This window comes from Hyaena hyaena, unplaced genomic scaffold, assembly GCF_003009895.1.
Source record: "Hyaena hyaena isolate Hyena2069 unplaced genomic scaffold, ASM300989v1 scaffold_251, whole genome shotgun sequence".
Classification (NCBI taxonomy): Eukaryota; Metazoa; Chordata; class Mammalia; order Carnivora; family Hyaenidae; genus Hyaena; species Hyaena hyaena.
Genome location: NW_024080883.1, coordinates 1745182 through 1764970, shown reverse-complemented (window position 1 = coordinate 1764970; position 19789 = coordinate 1745182). Strand labels below are relative to the sequence as shown.

The window sequence follows — 19789 nt, the reverse complement described above, 5'->3', positions numbered from 1 at the left end:
TCAAAAGGAAACAAACTTCGGAGACTTAAACATCTTTGGGTAAAAATAATTTTAAATTGACTTAGGAAATTTATTATCTCACCTTGTGTATTTATAGACTGAAGGATAAGCCATTGAGTAGTGATCTAATTTTGTGGATGTTAGTTTAATTGGTTGAAAGGTATTTTAATTCTTACTTTTTTTTTTTAATGTTTATTTTTGAGAGAGAAAGAGAGACAGAGCATGAGCAGTGGGGTTGGGAGCAGACAGTGAAGGAGACACAGAATCAGAAACAGGTTCTAGGTTTGTCAGCACAGAGCTCTACGTGGGGCTCGAATTTATGAACTGTGAGATCATGGCCTGAGCTAAAGCTGGACATTCAATTGTGTGAGCCACTCAGGCACCCCATTTTTTTTCAAGTTTTTAAAAAATGTTTGTTTATTTATGAGAGAGTGCATGCACATGTGCAAGTAAGCAGGGGAGAGACAGACAGAGAGAGAGAGAGAGAGAGAGAGAGAATCACAAGTAGGTTCCATACTGTCCGCATAGAGCCCAACTTGGGGCTTGATCTCAGGAACATGAGATCATGACTTGAGCTGAAATCAAGATTTAGATGTTTAACTGACTGACCACCTAGGTGCCCCTTAACTCTTAGCTACTTTTGATTTCAGTTTCACTCTAAAATTATTTACAGGAATGACTCAAACTCAAAAGCATTGTATACAGTACATTTAGCAGTGTATTTCTTCTGAACAATAGAATCCGTATACTGATTATGGTATTTACTAGTAAGGACAGTATAAACTCATGCATGACTTCATTCCATGCATTAATACTTCTCTGAAATGTGAGGGATAAATTAAATTTTGGGGGTTTTGAAATTTAATTATTTTTGTTTCAGTGAAGGTGGGGGACAGGGGCAGAGGGAGAAAGAGAGAGAATCCCAAGCAGGCTCCATGCTTTGCTGGGCTGAATCCCCACAATCCTGGGGTCATGACCTGAACCAAAATCAAGAGTCAGACTCTCAACCGACTAAGACACCCCTAAATTAAGTATTTTTATCCTGATGTTGGTATTCCCTTTGATCTCTATTATAGAGAAGTGTGTTTTTCCAGGCAAATAAATGGATCTAATAGTGCCAAATATCTTGTAACACATCTCTAAATTTCTGTGTATTTTAGTGTAAAAAATATACTGCATTTACTGGATATTTTGAACATACACATTTAAGTGTAAATAGTAAGTATGTATGAGGGTAGTTTCTTCATATAACTTCTTCAAGAAACTAAGGGACTTACTTTTACACCAAAGAGTCTATTTTGTTCATGGCTGCATCTCTCAAATCTGGAACAGTGTTTGGCACATGGAAGTTGTTTTGTTTAGTAAACATTTGGTAAAGTAGTATTATCAGAGTTCATGTTTCGTTGACCCTGTATTCCATTGAGCTTGGTGTTAATAGGCATCCCCTGGTCTACCTGCAGATAATTATTTTTCCCAGTCTGAATTCAGGGAGAATTAAGCTATTCTTCAAAAAAAAGAAGTCTCTCTCTGCTGTTTCAGTTGGCATTTAGTCCTATAATCAATAAATGTTAAAGAGCTGAAGAACTTAAAATGAGCAGCAAAAAGTTTCTGGGTGCCTCTTGACTCATGTATACTGTGCATTGAGTCAGCAAGGGTTTATTAAGACCTTTGCCAAGTACTTCCTTAACACTAAATCAACGGCCCTATGAGTGGAATGCATGTGAATGTCTGAGATTTAGGGTAGGCAAATTCGTTCAACTGGGCTTGAAGAGATGCTATATGGTACCTGGATTCAGTTAATACGTACCAAATATGTAAGCTGAAGTCCATGGTTAGGTGTTTTATTCTTGCAGGGTAGGGGGAGGGCAGCAGTGGTAATATTTTTAGCGCATTTCTGTATTTGAGTTAATCTGTGAAGATGATAGCTAAGAATATTGTGTTTTGGTTTTATACAGATTTGTACACTTTGCTTAGTTTAGTTTGCAGTTGTTCTGCCCCTGCCATTACTATTCTTAAAAAGCAGTTAAATTATGTAACTGTTTCTGTGTTCCTTAACATTTACTATGAGACCATTTATTACCAAGTGTCTCTTCATGGCAGAAGTGGTCCACTTCAGGTGATGTTTTGAGGCACTAAACATTGCCATTACGCACTTACAGTGCACAGGTTTCTTGTCACGCTATTCAGATGGGGAGGAACTGGCTTCTAAAGAAGGTTTAACTAATAAAAGGCTACTATTTATCTGATGAACACTGTCCTGAACATTCTCCATTCTGCCACATGAATTCCAATGAAGAATTGACAGATTAGAGATACTGAAACCTATAAAAGTGAGGTGCATCCATGTAGAGTCGTGTATGTCCTTCTGTCCATCCAGGTGGTGCTTGGACACATACATGAAACTCTGAACCATGCCCTCAAAATAGTTTTGAATACCTCCTGTGTTTTCAGCATTGGTAGAGTTCCCAGGTCTTCATATTAGGTACCTTATAATAAAAAAGAGACAATGGTAAAGTTTGAAATCAGCAGCTGCAGACTGTCTCCTTGTGAAATACCAAAGTTCTTGCTGTAGCAGTGGTTTTGTCCCGCTGTTTGAGGAAGCATATGACTCATCCTTCGATTCATTTGGTGATGTGAACACTTTTTAAAGGAATGATAGCTTTCACGTTTGAAACGTTAGTTGTTTCTGTTAAAATGATGGGTGTTACCTTTATTAGTCACTGAGAGTTTCGCTTTTTAGAGAACTAAGATAAATCTCTCTAATAAGGCTTTTATAATCTATCTTGTTGATGATAAAGGTATCCCAGTTTTGTTTCTTTTTATTTTAATCATCACAACCCTAGAATTTTTTATGGATTATTTCTATTGTAATGAAGTATTTCATACATGAGACTGTATAATGTGCCTAGGAAAAAATACTATAGAAGTTTTACTTCACAATACTTACAAACATTCTTATTATTGCCTCTAAATTGTTAAGTGCATAAATACTATTGCTTCCTGTAGATTAATATGGATAGGCAAAAACTTAAAGGTTTTCTTACGGAAGACAGATTTAAATGTGTCACTTTTGTTTGTTTGAGCTATAGCTTGATCTCTTAGAAACGTGGGCTGTGGAGTCAGATGGACTCGACTAAATCTAACTAGGCTTTTACTGTGATCAGGCTGTGGGAACATTACCTAGGTTCATCTGTGAAATGGAGGGAATACTGATTGTATAAGGTTGTTGTGAGGATTAAAAATGCTACAAGATGCAATGCCAATCCAGCATTTAGTAAGCACTATTGAGAAAATGTGTTTGTTCTCAAACTGGACAGTAAGTAAAAAGTGGAATTTGACTTTTTTGCTTCTTAACTGCTCCTTGAAATTGAATTTCAGGCATTTTATTGTCTCCATTCACAATAGAAGAAATGTCCAGCTTCATCATGCACTCATCTTTACTATATTGGAAGTCTTTATTGAATACAGGATGGACTTGCTTTGAATCATTAGGAAAGAATAATATTTGTGCTTTATATTGTTAGATACTTTAAAATGTTTTCTACACAATCATATGTAATAGAGGTTTGACTTTTAGATTTCCTCCAGTTTGTTTTACAATTTGTTAAAGCCTTATCAGAGCTCAAACATGAAAATACTGATGTCATCTATTATTGAGTGGATTGTAGTTACTTTAAGACTAGTATTACTTTATATTCTTGGTATTAACAATTATTACTTGAAACAAATTATTTAAGTATTACAGTAAAGTTTATTGCTATATAATGTTTTTCAAAGACTATTCTAACAAAACAAGGAAATGTATTATGAATTCTTAACAGTTTTTAAAGTATGGAAGTCATTTTCATAAATTGATTATCTTAACCTGATAACTATAAAACATTTTAAAAAATTAGTCAAATAGCTAATTCAGACATGAGCTGACTCTGCTAGTTTATTCATAAATTAGAAAAGCAAAATTTCCCTTCATTTTTAGGTCACTGGTTTAGAATTTCACAATTAATTGATCCAAGAGAAGATAGTATTTTTCTACACCTGCAAAAAATGCTAACTGTGTGAAAGTACTTACTTTCAAATAATTTCTCATGCACATGAGCATGAACTAATATGACTTGGTATTTGTTGCTAATAACAGTATTAATTAATTTTGAATATATAATTAATGTATTTATTAATTTTGAATATCTCTGTAATTAATATATGTAAGCTTGGTCTGAAGATCATTTAGTATCTTTCTAAAAACTGTTCTTGTAAGCTAACATGGATGTGTTAGGTGTTTGTGGTCTTTTTAGAGCAATTTTGCCTTTTCCTAGTTGATTATGTGTACATTCTTTCTTTTTTTTTTTAATGTTTTGTTTATTTCTGAGAGAGAGAGAGAGAGAGAGAGACAGCTAGCATGAGCAGGGGAGGATCAGAGAGAGAGGGAGACACAGAATCTGAAACAGGCTCCAGGCTCTGAGCTATCTGTCAGCACAGAGCCTGATGCAGGGCTCGAACCCACGAACCGTGAGATCATGACCTGAGCTGAAGTCGGACGCTTAACTGACTGAGCCACCCAGGCGCCCCTTATGTGTACATTCTAATACATATGTGTAATTCATAACAACCATGAATTTTGTATATACTTATACACTTTTTCAATTTTTAGTGTATATTAAAATTCTAAACCTTTCTAGGCCATCTATCTGTGAGAATGTTTGCATTCTTCAGCTCTGTTTTATTTAATTTATTTAAAGTATATTTATTTAGTTTTGAAAGAGAGAGAGAGAGACTGGGGGAAAGGGGGGAGAGAGTGAGGGGCAGAGAATCCCAAGCAGGCTCTACACTGTCCTCACAGAGTCAAATATGGGGCTCAGACTCATGAACTGTGAGATCATGACTTGAGCCAAAACCAAGAGTTATATGCTTAGCGATTGAGGCATCCAGATGCCCTGTTTTATTTTCTTTTTGGAACCTGAACTGCCTTCAGTAATTTTACTGGAAAAAATGTTTTGTGTAAAGATAAAGTAATATATTTTCTTTTCCTCTCTTTGTTTAATAAGTATTTAGTGGAACTACTATGTACAAGTCATTGTTTTAGACAGTGTCAGAGTTGCAATATGATAATAGAATGGGAAATCTAAGCAGGGAAGAGAACAAACCTTAATAAAGATTGAGGAAGCTCTTAAATCTCAGATAGAAATATCAAAGAAGACTACCTAGATGGGAAAATCCAAAAGTCTGGAGAAAGCTAATAGACCCTTTTGCCATTTGGGATGGGCTATATATGAAGGTAAAATGGAAAACCCTGGAAAAGTCAAATGTAAGAGAGCCTTGAATGTCAGAGTGAGTTTACTTTCTTCTCCTTAAAAGCAAATGAGCCACTGGAAAATTTTGAGCAGATGATATTTAAAAGGGTTGCATTGGAAGGGAAAAGAGGTAGGCATTGGAAAGACTGGTTTAAGGGACTTTAGCAAATCCTAGGTGAGAAGAAGTTGTTCTTTTGGTAGGGTTTGTGTGTTGTAAATGGAACCACTGTGAGAGACATGAAGGTTATGCCCTGTGTGGATATAGTTTAAAATGTTTTAGATTGGAGTATTCAATTCACAAAATCAAGTCAGTCTTTTTTCCAATTTGCAGGGAAAATATTAATAGATGCTCAGTTTTAAGGCTTCCTCCGATGAAGATTTTTCTCAAACGCTTGGTACCAACTATACAGCTTGTGTCTGTGTGTATTTTGTGATTATAAATTCAGCTTTCAGTGTGTTTCTCAAAGAATACACATCCTATCTTGCTGCTGGAACCACATTACTAGTATGTAGGATTTGGCAACAGACAGAACCTGTGCTGGGGCTGTAGAGGGTATCATAAGAGGGAAGGAAGCAGTGGGGGTGTTGAGATAGGTTTTTAATTTAAGCATAGGACAAAATATTAAAAAAAAATTTAAGCATAGGTGTTCAGATAGTACTGCTACCAGGAGAGAGATGGTAGTGGAAACTGATTTTGGGGAGGGGGTACGTACAGTTGAGAATGAATTGGATTTGAAATGCAGAGAGGATATCCATGGGACTATGGATACGATGTAGTTATAAATTGATGAAGAGTTTGGGAGAGATTCAGACTAAAGATAAATATAGCTTAGGAGAGATAGAGCTGAAACTTTGAATATTGGTGAAAGTAGGAAATATGGCTAAGATAGGACTTTGGAAAACACCTATTCTCTGTTAAAAGAAATCTAAAGGAAAGAAGAAAGACAATTAGGTCTGTGGTGGGAAAAGCAAGAGCGTATAGTACCAAAGAAGATGAGGGATGTTGAAAACTGTAGAGATCGCTAACTGCCCCAGATGGTGTTTATGTTAGGTGATTCAGGGGCCCTTTGGAGAAAGCAGTTTTCATAGAGAGGTCAAGGGAGCAGAAGCAACTTTGTATAGTGTTTCCAGTATCCCCTGCTTTACATGTTCTTGATTATCTTTTTAGCTGAAACTGAATGTTGAGCCACTGTTCTCATGCAGTAATCTATAATGACTTACAGTTCCACTCCCTGGGAGCATGGAACTCCTCTTCCATAAATGTAGTTTTAATATTCTTTTCTTTAAATATGTGGCCTTAGACTATTTCAGATCAAAACTGATCCAGGTGCTAATATCATTTCCTCAAATGAACTCAAGTGACTTTAAAATATCAGCAAACTACTTTGTAAATGCCTCTCCTGTAGGACTTATCTTATAATTGACATTACGGAGGGATGAATAATGAATTCCCTGTCATTGCCAGCTCTTCTTTTACACTTAGTACAGTGATGTTTTAAATAAGGCCCACTGGTTTAATAAAGATCCTGTCGAAAGCTCTTCAGAGTAGAAGGCCACCTACATATGAAATTTCTAGGTTAGAATCTGATATGTAACCACTTTTGTTTCCATCTGCAGAATATAGACTCTCCCTAATTGGTAGTAATGACTTAATGATGAAAACTTCAATTGTCATCATTTGCATTTTTCTTTCTGTTGTGTATGTGTGCATGAGTGAGAGAGATTGTAATTTTTCTAGTCTTCACAGTGACTCTTGGATGTGTAGGTATCATTATTCCCATTTTATGTAGGAGGGAACTGAGGCTCAGAATCTTTGAATAAATTGTCTGAGCTTTTTGGCTGATTAAAAACAGAGCCAGGATTCAAATCAACATTTTCTGATTTTCAAGAAAGACCATGTTCTCTACATGACACATGGAGTTTTGTGAATTACTTGAAAGTTGAGCTAAATTTAACACCCTTGATGGCTACTACTCATTCTGGTGTGGGAGCTCAACATCTCATTATTTTCTTACCCTTTCCCTCCAAGTAGGAAAGAAGAATCACTTTCATTTGCTTGAACATATTGCCATTTGCCATTATTGGTTATCAGGTACTTTCCTGTGTATTTTTTAAGAAAAAAATTTTTTTTATGTTTTGTTTATTTCTAGGAGAGAGAGAGAGAGAAAGAGACAGCATGAGCAGGGGAGGGTCAGAGAGAGAGGGAATCACAGACTGAAACAGGCTCCAGGCTCCGAGCTGGCAGTCAGCACAGAGCCCGACGCGGGGCTCGAACCCACGAAACCACGAGTTCATGACCTAAGCGAAAGTCGGACGCTTAACTGACTAAGCCACCCACGCGCCCCTACTTTTCTGTGTATTTAATACCATTACATATATATGTTAATTTTCACATCAGCTCTATGAGAAGTGGATTCATTTCCTCCAACATTTTATTATGAACCTTTCAAACATCATTATACACTCATATACTCACCACCTAGATTTGACTGTTAACATTTTTATTGTACTTATTTTATTACATATCTGTAATCTGTCCATCATCAGTTTATTTTTTACTTATTTGGAAGTAAATTACACCTCTGTAAATACTTCAGCATGCCTATTATTGACTACAGTTCAATATTTACAACTTGTTAGTATAAAATTTATATTTAGCAAAGTGCACAAGTCTTAAATGTACCTTCTCTGAGTTTTGATAAATGCATACACCTGTATAACCAAATACCTATCAAGATATAAACCATTGCTATAGGTAGGTGTCTCTTCACATTTTGTAGATAAGGAAACTAAAGCATAGAGAGGCTAATGATCTGCCTGAGGTCACACTGCTAATAAGTTGTAAATCAGGAATTCAAACTCTGGCAGTCTGGCTGCAGAGTTTGTGTCCTAAGCATACCACCATACTGTGTATATTATTCTCACATACTCAGGTATCCTTTTACATTTGTGTGTACAGATGTAATGTTTATTTTTTACATGGGTGTGTAGAAGTAGGATGTATTGGATTAGAATAGAAATGCTGTTCTGGAAATGCATCAGTTCGTTACAAGGAGTTTATGTCAAGAGAATCTAAGAGGGAAATATACTTTTACTGAAGTATTTGGGTGAATGTCTGTATAACTCTGTCTTACCTCGGTCCTTGATTAATGTCTCCATATAAAGTGACAGTCAATTTCCTAATGACAACATTGAAATTCAGGAAAATCCTAAAGTGCCACTTGAACAACTAAGGGTAAATGAAAGTGATGTTCAGTATAGTTTTGTCTTAAGCATATTTTTGCCCTATTATAATTAGTAGAAAAATGTTCATCTATGTGTGGTGTGTATAATGCCACTCACCTTGATCTCATTCCCCCGAATTATGGAATTAACCAATTTGGGATTTATAATTATGAAATTTGTGAAGTTTCTGACATGAATAGAATTCTTTGACTTTTTTAAATAAATTGCATAAAAATAGGAATAAGGACTGGAAAACTTTATATTAATCTGTTGTTGTTGCTGTGTCTTTTTTGCAATCCTTAGGTGTACCATCCCTATGAAAATAAATCATATCTCATTCCTACATTGTGTTCAAAGCACAAGCTATATCTGAAAAGTTGACTAGTACTCTTTATTCACTGTCCATGTTCTAAAAAGCAGCCATTGTATGTATTAAGAATTTCTGAGTATTGCTCAGAAAGCACATTAAAAAATAAATAAAAGCATGTAGTTAGCAAAACCTCGCCAGTCACTAGAGGGCAGAGCAGCACTATATTTTAGAGATTATTTGAAATTTCTGGTTTGAAAATTGCTGAACCTAGAAAAATATATTGATGCACAATTAAATAGAAATCTCTTTGTATTCTTATTGTCTTTCTGTGAAATCCAATAACACACTTACCCTTATATCAAACCTTTTCTGGGAATTACGTTGTTTCAAAAGGGCATGATTATTTAGAAGAGTAAAAGTATCCCTCAAGAGAAAATCCTAAAGCAATACTAATAGAAAGAATGATGCATTAAATCATTTATTTTTTAATTAAAAAAATGTTTAATGTTTATCTTTGAGAGAGAAGAGAGAAAGAGAGCATACGAAAGCAAGGGCATGAGAGGAGCAGAAAGAGAGGGAGACACAGAATCCGAAGCAGGTGCCCAGACAGCTCAGAGCCTGACAATGGGGCTCAAACTCACAAACCACGAGATCATGACCTGAGCCAAAGTCGGACACTTAACCGACTGAGCCACCCAGGTGCCTCTAAATCATTTCTACTATAGTACCCTGAAATCGAATTGCATGCACTATAAACTTTAGTTGATACATGAGAGGTTAAGTTGGAGACAAGCATACTAGTATTTAAGTCTCAGAATTCATTGAAATATGGAACATTTTTTGGTCTTTCAGTTGAAATGTGTTGAATCATTAAGACTTTGAAATTACCAAGTTATAAAAGCAATGAACAAACTCTAGCTCCTCTTTTTAAATATTAAAATTTTACCAAGTGGTCATTCACTTAATTTCATGTGTTTGAAATTTTCTGTCATTCTGATATATATTTTCATTTTGACTTATTTTTTTTCTGATAGATTTTTAAAATAAATGAAGCTCTGAGGTAGTGTCCTAGTGAGTAAACTGAGTTCAGGGTCTTAAAAAATTTTTTTATTTTGAATGTGTAGCTTGGATTTATAGGATTTACACAGCATTCATTTCTTTTTTTTTTTAAGTTCATTTATTTATTTTGAGAGAGAGAGAGAGAGACAGTGTAAGTGGGAGAGGGACAGAGAGAGAGGGCCAGAGAACATCCCAAGCAGGCTCCATGCTGTCAGCACAGAGCCTGATGTGGGGCTTGAACTCATGAAACTGCAAGATCACGACCTGAGCCGAAACCAAAAGTCAGATACCTAACTGACTGAGCCACCCAGGAACCCTATACAGGATTCATTTCTAATAGAGAACATGGGATATCAGAAAAAGCACTGGATTTTGGAATCAGAAGATTTGGGGCCCCAGTTATCATCTTCTTGCTTATGACTTTGAGCAAGTCACTTTACCCCCCTGGAGTAACCATTTTCTAAGTTGGAGACTTGGGGAGAAAATGTGTGTGTGTGTGTGTGTGTGTGTGTGTGTGTGTGTATTTTAATTTATAGCTGGGTTTTAAGGATTAGGTGCTTGTGTCTGTGTATGTGCATCTCCAAAGATGAGACTGTAAAGATGAATTTTAATAGAAAATGATAAAAGCTCAGAAAACCCTTAGAAATAACTTTGAAATGATTATCTCATAGATGTAGTAACATGAGGGCACCTCTAGTAACAAAAATGTAGTATCTAATCCAACGTGAGATTGCCAACTTTCTCCCTGTCTCTCAAGTGTCTCTGGCTGCTTAGTCCCTCTGTAACTCTTGACTCTTTCGCTCCTCTTACACTGTGCTCCTTTTGTTTCCATGTTTCCTCTCTGTGTTCTCCTGACTGTCTTTGGTCTCTCTCTGTGTTTTTCTTGTCCCAGGCAACCTCAGGAAGACCCCAAGCCTCTAGCAGTACCTGTTATCATCTCCAGCATGTTTATAGATGTGGAGGATTCACTGGGATATTGAGAAATACCAGAGGCGAATTGTTCTACTGTAGTAAGTCAATCAGCATTTACTAAGTGACTACTGTTTACAGAGCACAGTGGGTGATGCTTTGGGCAAAGAAGAATGAGTTAGGGCATAGCTCAGAAGAAATAGATTTGTAATCTCTTCTCAGTGGTTCTTGCAGTCTAGACACATATGCAAGTGAAAACAACAACAAAATAAAAAGCTGACAAATAATTGCATAGATGAGTGGCGTGGTAGGTGTGCTGCACAGGGCCAGAGTTGACGGAGTAGAGAAAACCAGGTGGTATTAATCAAGTTTCCTGCATGAGCTTAAAGTATGGTTGGAAGAAAGATACGGAAACAGAGGGTGGAAGTGAGTAATTTCTGTGGAGCTTGGCCAGCCTCTTGGCTTGCCTGTGAGTGAATCCCTGATTGGAGGGTAGCAAAATAAGAGGACCAAGTTATAGCCTACCAACAGCTAACTTTCCTTCAACTTCAGTCTTAGAGAAGTTCAAGTTCTGAAAAGAGGTACAGTATACTTGAGACTTTCCATAAACATAAGTAGTATGTGTTGCCAGTTTTAGAATTTATAGTTTAAGGGTAAATTGTGACTCTGAAATAATAAAGAGGTACCTATGGCATAAAATGAATACATGTCATTAGAATGTGATCTAAGGATGCACTTTATTTCTTTACTTTTTTACTTTTATTTTTATTTTTAGAGAGAAAGACAGACTGTGAGTGGGGGAGGGAGCAGAGGGGGAGAGAGAGAGAGAGAGGTCCCAGTGTGGAACCTGACCTGGGACTCCTTCCCACAACCCTGGGATCATGACTTGAGCCCAAATCAAGAATCCGAGCCTTAATCAACTGAGCTACCCAGTGCTCCTAGGTATGCATTTTAAACTTGAAGATGAATTAAAACAGTAAACTTTTATAACAAGTTAGTTGTTTTTGCATTGAGATTAAACTTTGCCTGGGTATTTTAGATAGTCTTACCTATAGACACACCATGATTTTCAGAGTTGGATATGGTTTGAATCCCACCCCTATTAGCTGTGTAATGTTGGTCGGTATACATAACTGAATACCGGTTTCCTCATAGGTAAGCTAAGGATGAAAATATTTACCTCAGAGTTCTTGCTTGAATTAAATAATTTTATACATTCTTGAGTGCATCCTAGATACTTATTATTTGCAGATGCTTAAAAAGCATTCTTAAAAGTTTGTTAAATATAGTGTTATTTCTGGAAAAAAAAATTTTCTTAATGTTTATTTATTTTAGAGATAGAGAGACAGAGCACAAGCAGCGGAAGGGCAGAGAGAGCCGGAGACAGGATCTGATGCAGGCTCAGTGCCTGACGCGGGGCTCGATCCCACAAACCATGAGATCATGACCTGAGCTGAAGTCGGAGGCTTAACTGACTGAGCCATCCAGGTGCCCCAAAATTTTTTAAAAATAGAAGCAATCCCGTAGTATTCAGAAATGCTATATATACAGGGAATATTTATAACATTGGGAGAAGATAAAAAGAATAACATTAACATGAATGACTGAGTACCTACTACTAACTTAGGAGACAGAGCTGCTCCTGGCCTGGATGGAATCCATTACCTCTCTATAACATCATATCCCTCCCTCTGCCCGCCTAATCCTGAATGTTGAGTTTATCACTTCCTTGTTTTTCCTTACAGTTTTTTCACACACATATTTATGTATCCCCTACATTGTTTTGCTTGTTTTTGAATTTTATATCAATAACATAATCTGTTTTCTGATGCAACATCTATATTTGCTGCCCAGCATCATATGTTTAGGAGTCCTCCTTGCTTATACTTGTAATTCATTTATGATCACAATTGTATTTCATTGTTAGAAAATAACACTATTGGGGCGCCCGGGTGGCTTAGTCGGTTAAGCGTCCGATTTTTGCTTAGGTCATGATCTCACAGTTCGTGGGTGCGAGCCCCGCGTCGGGCTCTGTGCTGACTGCCAGCTCAGAGCCTGGAGCCTGTTTCAGCCTGTGACTCCCTCTCTCTCTGACCCTCCCCTGCTCACACTGTCTCTCTCTCTCTCCTAAAAATAAATAAAACATTAAAAAAAAATTTAAAAAAAAAAAAAAAGAAAATAACACTATTTATCCACTTTCTTTTGATGGCCACTTTATTTTTTCATTTTATTTTTTTAAGTTTATTTACTTATTTTGGAGAGTGCATGTGAGTGGGGGAGGGGCAGAGCATGAGAGGGAGAGAGAAAATTCCAAGCAGGCTCTGTGCTGTCTGCGTGGAACCCAGCATGAGACTCGATCTCATGAACTGTGAGGTCATGACCTGAGCCAAAATCAAGAGTCAGATGCTCAACCTATTCAGCCACCCAGGCACCACCACCCCTTTTTAATTAGTTTTACCCTTCATGGCAGCTGCTTTTATTTGTCACAGTTTTCTACCTGTCACTTGTACCTTCTCTCAAACCCACTTGAATCAGACACCCTGAAATAGCTGGGTGTGTTTGCTAAGTTTTTTTCTCCCAAGAAAACCACATCATAATAATGTTATATTCTCTCATGTTAAATGAAAATTATTAGCTGTTCCTGACTTCTAAAGACAGTTGGCAGAGAAATAAATGTACACATCTTTTACTGATTTTTTTTTCCTTAATTCAAGTTGAGATAGAGAAAGAGTGACCCACAGAGGACTGTTTGCAAGCTGCAGCGACTTCACCTGTTTGGTTCTGCATTGCAAAAGTACCCCCCCCAAAGCTCCAGAACTTGACTCTTCTTGTATTTGCCACTCTTTTCCCTTTTCTGTCCCTCATCCACTTCTGTTTTTCTCAGCCAGTGATTCTTTTGGTATCTGATTATACCTCTCCATTCCAGTTTTCATATCACAGTTCTTCCAACCTTATACTCTGCACTTAGTGCTCTATAATTTTAGTTGGTTGAGTTCCATATTTTGCCTGTTGTCAGACTGGTTGCCACTATCAGCCACATTCATTTTCTGAGGTTTTCCAGGAGTGTACCAGGATCTAGCCAAACGCCTAGTATTTACTATTCATTAAATAATCATTGAATAAAGAAAGGAATGTTGTAAATGCCTGCAAAGCACTGAAATGCCTTTTCCTTGCTCAGCAATAATAATTTCCCCAAGAGCGGTGGGCAAAAATCATGCATACTGAAAACAGTTCTGCCCTTGTGTAGCTTTCTAGATCATAAGTAGTTGTTTTTCCCTGAGCTTCACTCTGGTTTTTTGACAAATAAGAATGGTAGACCAGTGATCACGGTAAGATTCTTTTTGACTCCAGTATTTTGTATTCTCTCTCCAATTGAAATGGAAATTAGTTTCTCTCTGGATGTCTAAGCACTACTACCAAAGCCTGAATCAATCTACCTTACTGGGCTTTAGGCCCATGACTGTTTCATAGCAGCCTGGGAGTTATTGTCTCCCATAACCACAGCAGGTGGGGCATACGTTGAACTTTCCCTTCCTCTCTTTATTATTTAGGGTTGATTTGTTCTAGAGAAAGAATACATTTATTGTTCTTTGTAAAAGTGTATTGAATACCTTTGGCTTCCCAGTTTCATTCACCAGGCTGCCCAGGCATTGTTTGGTGTACTACCTACACTTCTGAGCCCCTGATCTTCCTCCTCTTCCTTCAGCCCCAAAGCTGTGTCCAGGGCAGTTTGTCCTGCCCTTTGTTATTTGCTGTATAACTTAACCCCATGTCTTTTCTTACAGTCCAGTTAACCATTTTTGAGTCAGTGTTGATTTTTACTGTTGGGCTTTTCCTTGGTGGCAGTGAGTCTGTATTCCTCAAGTGCTAGTAGAAGAGCATCGTCCGTTCCTTTCTCCTGTGGCTTCTCTGCTAGGGATGTCTCAGTTCCCCATAGATGGCAAGCCAGGACCTGAACTCATCCCCTCACTACTTTCAGTCTTCCCATAGCTCTTTCAGGGAGTCTAAATGTGTTACTTGTCCAGATTTCATTTTGTGACTGCCTCTGAACTCTGTGGATCAAAGGCCAAGGGGACCAGAGAGCAGACTACACGGAGAGGGGCACGAGCTCTGTCTTTGCTTTCTATAAATTGTAAATACTGCCCAGTCCCTCCTGAGGGATCTGGTCATAGACCTGTGTGTTTGAATATGAACTAAGATTAAGCAGGTTCCTTTTTCTTTTTTTTTTTTTTTTTTAAATTTTTTAATGTTTTATTTATTCTTGAGAGAGAGAGAGACAGAGAGACAGAGCACAGGTGAAGGAGGGGCAGGGCGAAAGTCAGAAGCAGGCTTCAGGCTCTGAGCTATCCAGGCACAGAGCCCGATGCGAGGCTCGAACTCACAAGGTGCGAAATCATGACCTGAGCCAAAGTCGTACGCTTTACTCACCTAGCCACCCAGGCGCCCCTCAGCGGGAACCTTCTGACTTTTATTCAGGAACATAAAATAATGTAATGTTTACACAGTGTCATGAATCTGCTTTGTGAAAAATCCCGCATAAGTCTGGCAAATTTTAAATTCAGGAGAGAATAAGGCCAGAGAATAATCATCTGTCTAACAAAAAACAAACAAATGAAAAACCCCCACCACCAAAAGAAAAAAAAAGGAAAACTTCTTTACTTTTAACAACATTAATGTAATTTGAAATTAGGTTTGGAATTTTAAAAATCTTTGTAGTTTCTTTTTTTTTTATTGTTAAATTGCTTATTACTGAGAGCTTAGCTGTTAACTCCCCACCTCCAGCCTCCATGCACATAAAAGACTCAAGATTTACTGGGCTGTCCAGCCATGAACAATAAGAAGCCAGACTATCTGTGATAATTCACCCCTCCTAACTGCTTACTTGACAAAACTCTACAAAAACATATTATGCCAGATGCCCTATTCTCAAAAGAAGCAGTTAATACCATCCTATCTCTAGAGGAACAGATTATGTTTTGTTGCTCAGGAATGCAAGGAAACATCCTTTTATGCTTATAAGGGAAAAATGGGAGAAATTACCTGACATGAAGACTTTACTGATAGGAGAATACTCATTCTAACCAGTCTTAAATTGTGTCTTTGATTAATGTAAAAGATTTGACCTGTTAAGTATTTGCATTAATATTTTAAATGATCTGTTATAAAAGTCTCTTTTGTAATACTAATTCACTTAGTATTTTATTAATTTAGACAGGCTTGAAAGTGCTTCCGGAAATCTACAGTACTTATTCAGTATTCTTGTTTTAGTTTAATGTCTTTTGAAAGAGAACTGTATATTCTCTAGTAATTAAGTTGCAGCAAATATTAACAATATTCTATTGTGTTAATAAGTTGGATTGTCCTTTAGTATAGTGAAAAATGTATATATGTATATAAACATCTAATACAAAATTTCCTTTCAGAAGCTATGATGTACATTCATTACAGATTCTGGCTTAACTCAGAAGAGACATTTTTAGATGCTACATTAAGAATAAACTTTGAACTAAATATTTAATTTTTACTGTTGTATTATATCTCTTATACAGCAAAGTTAGTAATATATGTAAAAAGCTCAGTGTTGGGCTTTGTGTAATTAATCATGTAATTATATAAAATATAGATTCTTAAATTTTTTTTTAATTAAAAATTTATTTATTTATTTCTGAGAGAGAGACAGCATGAACAGGGGAGGGTCTGAGAGCGAGGAAGACACAGAATCTGAAACAGGCTCCAGGCTCCGACCTGGCTGTCAGCACACAGCCCGATGCAGGGCTCAAACCCACGAACCATGGGATCATGACCTGAGCCAAAGTCAGACGCTCAACTGACTGAGCAACCCAGGTCCCCCTAAAATACAAGTTTTTAAAATAGCTCTGAATAGCTTCACTCATACATACATGTTGCTGGAATAACAGTATTCATTTTGCCTGGTAGTTTATATCTGGTTAACAAAACAGTGAAATGTTCAGATGGGTCTATAATTTTGAGGAAGCAGAAGTGGTCTGTTTACCTGAAGTTAATTTCCCAGTATATTACCATTCATTATCTTAGCTGCAAAATCCCCGTTTCTAAAGGGCTTTTACTAAACGTTATATTAAATCCAAAAAATAAATCACTGAGTGTTTTTTGTAAAAATAGTGGAGCAGAAAGTAGAGCACCTGCACTTTTTTGTTTATTCTTGCCTTGCAGAATCAGGACTCCTCCGCGAAGCTCACCTGACATCATAGTGTTGTTAAAGATTCACTAAATATGGTTTTCTTTTGGGTATATTTCTCCTACCACGCCTCCCTCAGAACCTGTATATTTCTTTTGTGCTTAGCCAGTGGACACTTTACTCCCTTCCCTGTGCTAGCCAGGCACCTTGTCTCATTTGAATGATGGCATCATTGCCCTTAGGTTAAGGTTTTTTTGAGCTTAGAGGAATCTTGGCTGCTGTTTTCATCCATTTATAGTTATTTGCTGTTACTTAACCCTTATGCTGGTCAGATGGCAGTATTTACATTCTGCGAGTCTCAAGCTGCCCTGTATTGTGTGTTCATCAACCTGCCAATTGCTAAGAACCACTCTGGACATGGGCAAGGTGGTGCAAAGGGGCTCTTGAGTCAGAGAGATAGATCTCCACACCAGGCAGGAATGGTTCTGCTTTTCTCTAAATGGAGTCGCCCTCCCCAGTCAGCTGTTCTCTCCAGATTAAAGCTCATCAAGACAGCCTTTCTTCTGCTCTTACTGGAGCTTACTCAGGGATCGATTTGAGTATACTTCTTTTTGCTTCAAACTTCTAAAACTGTGCCGAGATTTTTGTTGATTTGTTGGACATTATTTGCATTTAAATGATCTCAAAGACCCTTTTCATTAAACCCTTCTGGCTCTTTTCTCTTTGTACTTAGTAAGGATGGTGAAATGGTGATGGATTGTGTTCTCCTATTTATGTCTCTACATTTTCCTGGGGAACTTCAAAGACAAGTAAGGGATACCCACCCTTCCTCAGCCCCTCCTTTCCAGTGAGACTTTATAGTTACGGGGAGGATGAACTGCGGGCAAGTTATAGGATATAAATCTGTGATTTTCAGTAGATTTTATATTGAAGACTCGTTGTCTGTAATTAAAAGGTTACTGATGATTGATGATGACGTGGAAGTGTCTGGAGTGGAGGTTAAAACAGTAAGGTGTCAAGAGTCATGGATTTAATATAATCATTTGAGACACTAATAGAAGAGGGTCACAATATAGTTATGGTTAATGCTGTAGGAAATTAAGAAAATTCTAGGAAGTAGATATTATTCTGCCCAGGATCATGGAGAAGAAGAGAGAAGGAGCATTTTAAATAAGGAGCTCTGGGCAAGGAATGAGAGACAAGGAAGTACACAAATGCTGGTGGCTGGGCCTTGAATGCATCTTCAGGGATATAGAAAAGACAAAGGAAGTTTGGAGCCAGATTTTGTGTGTGTCTATGTGTGTCTGTGTGTGTGTGTCTTTGCTGAAGAGAGAGGGTGAGGAGAGGCAGGGAGGGCACAAAAAAGATGTCCGTGCCAACCTAAAGAATTACATTCTGAGAGTAACACTTCCATGAAGTGCCATCAAAGAGTTTGGATCCAGAGACTAAAAGGCTCAAAGCATTATTCTGAATAAATCTACTGATAGAGATTAGTTTGGAAATGGGGATTATCATTTAGAAGTTACTGTAATCATCTCTTGGGGGGTCAGGTGGTACCAAAGGGCTTGAAGAAGGAAGAAAATACATTCATTTATGTTTTTTTTTTTTAAGTATTTACTAAGTATGTGTAAAAGATTTACTGTTTACAGCATATGTGAGGCATTCTGAAGGGGTTTCCCATATTATGTGTGTCTATCCTTTCATCCTATGAAGTAGGTACTAGCCTATTTTTATAGATGAATGAACAGACGCCCTTGAATTAGACAGCTAGTAGTGGTAAAAATCCATTGCCAGGCCTATCCAGCTGCTAAGTCCAAGCCTTTATACTCCTTGCTCTGACTCATAAAGCATGGAAATAGAGAATAGATTTTTGATTTGATTTTTATCCTTTATTTGGAATTATTAAATAGATCCAAATTAGGACTCTATTCATGAATATTCTTATATACATAATTGTATGTCAGTACACCAGAGTTTGAGTTTGATACAGATGTTATTATATATTAGACTCAGCTGTGTCTCCATCACAGCATATAAGAAAATGCTTTTTTTCTGATAATTTATTTTGTTTTATTTTTTAATTTTTTTTAATGTTTATTTACTTTTGAGAGAAAGAGAGAGCAAGCAGGGGACGGGCAGAGAGAGGGGGAGACACAGAATCCAAAGCAGGCTCCAGGCTCTGAGCTGTCAGCCCAGAGCCCCATGTGGGGCTCAAACTCACACAAACTGTGAGATCATGACCTGAGCTGAAGTCAGATGCTTAACCTACTGGGCCACCCAGGATCCCTGATTTTATTTTATTTTTATTTAAAAAATTGTTTTAATGTTCATTTGTTTTGAGATTGAGAAAGAGAGAGAGCACGCATGTAAGTGGACAGGGGGCAGAGAGAGACACACACAGAATCTGAAGGCAGGATCCAGGCTCTGAGCTGTCAGCACAGAGCCCTTCATGGGCTCAAACCCATGAACTGAGAGACCATGGCCTGAGCCAAAGTCAGACACTTAACCGACTGAGCCACCCAGGTGCCCGTCTTTTCTGATAATTTAGAGAAAAATGTCAGTTGACAAAATCTGGGTTCATAATATGTTTTATATCAATGAAGAACAAATAGGAAGAGATTGTATTTCCTACCAAATACTAATTTTAGTCTATAAGAAATGACAACAATGTCCCACTTTCTTAGAATAAAAATTATAGGATAAACTGGAATATTTAGAAAAGAATTGTGGTTAATTTTTTTTGTTCAATGAAAGTTAGCTAGAAAACTTTTGCTAACTGTAGATCATTGAAATGATAGTACATTTCAATGTTAGTTACCCAACTGAATTTCTTGTTAACAG

General features: G+C 37.2%; 1 protein-coding gene across 8 annotated transcripts in view; it reads left to right on the top strand.

Annotated features, from left to right (window-relative positions):
• The window catches only part of BBX (BBX high mobility group box domain containing), a 276768-nt gene that overhangs the window by 118142 nt on the left and 138837 nt on the right, over positions 1 to 19789 (top strand). The window contains exon 1 of one of the 8 annotated variants that reach the window (XM_039244978.1): positions 10810 to 10892. The exons of the other annotated variants lie outside the window; for them this stretch is intronic. The gene's annotated coding sequence lies outside the window, so the exon portion shown is untranslated. Of the gene's footprint in view, positions 1 to 10809; positions 10893 to 19789 lie in introns of those variants that run through there. 8 annotated transcript variants of the gene reach the window in all.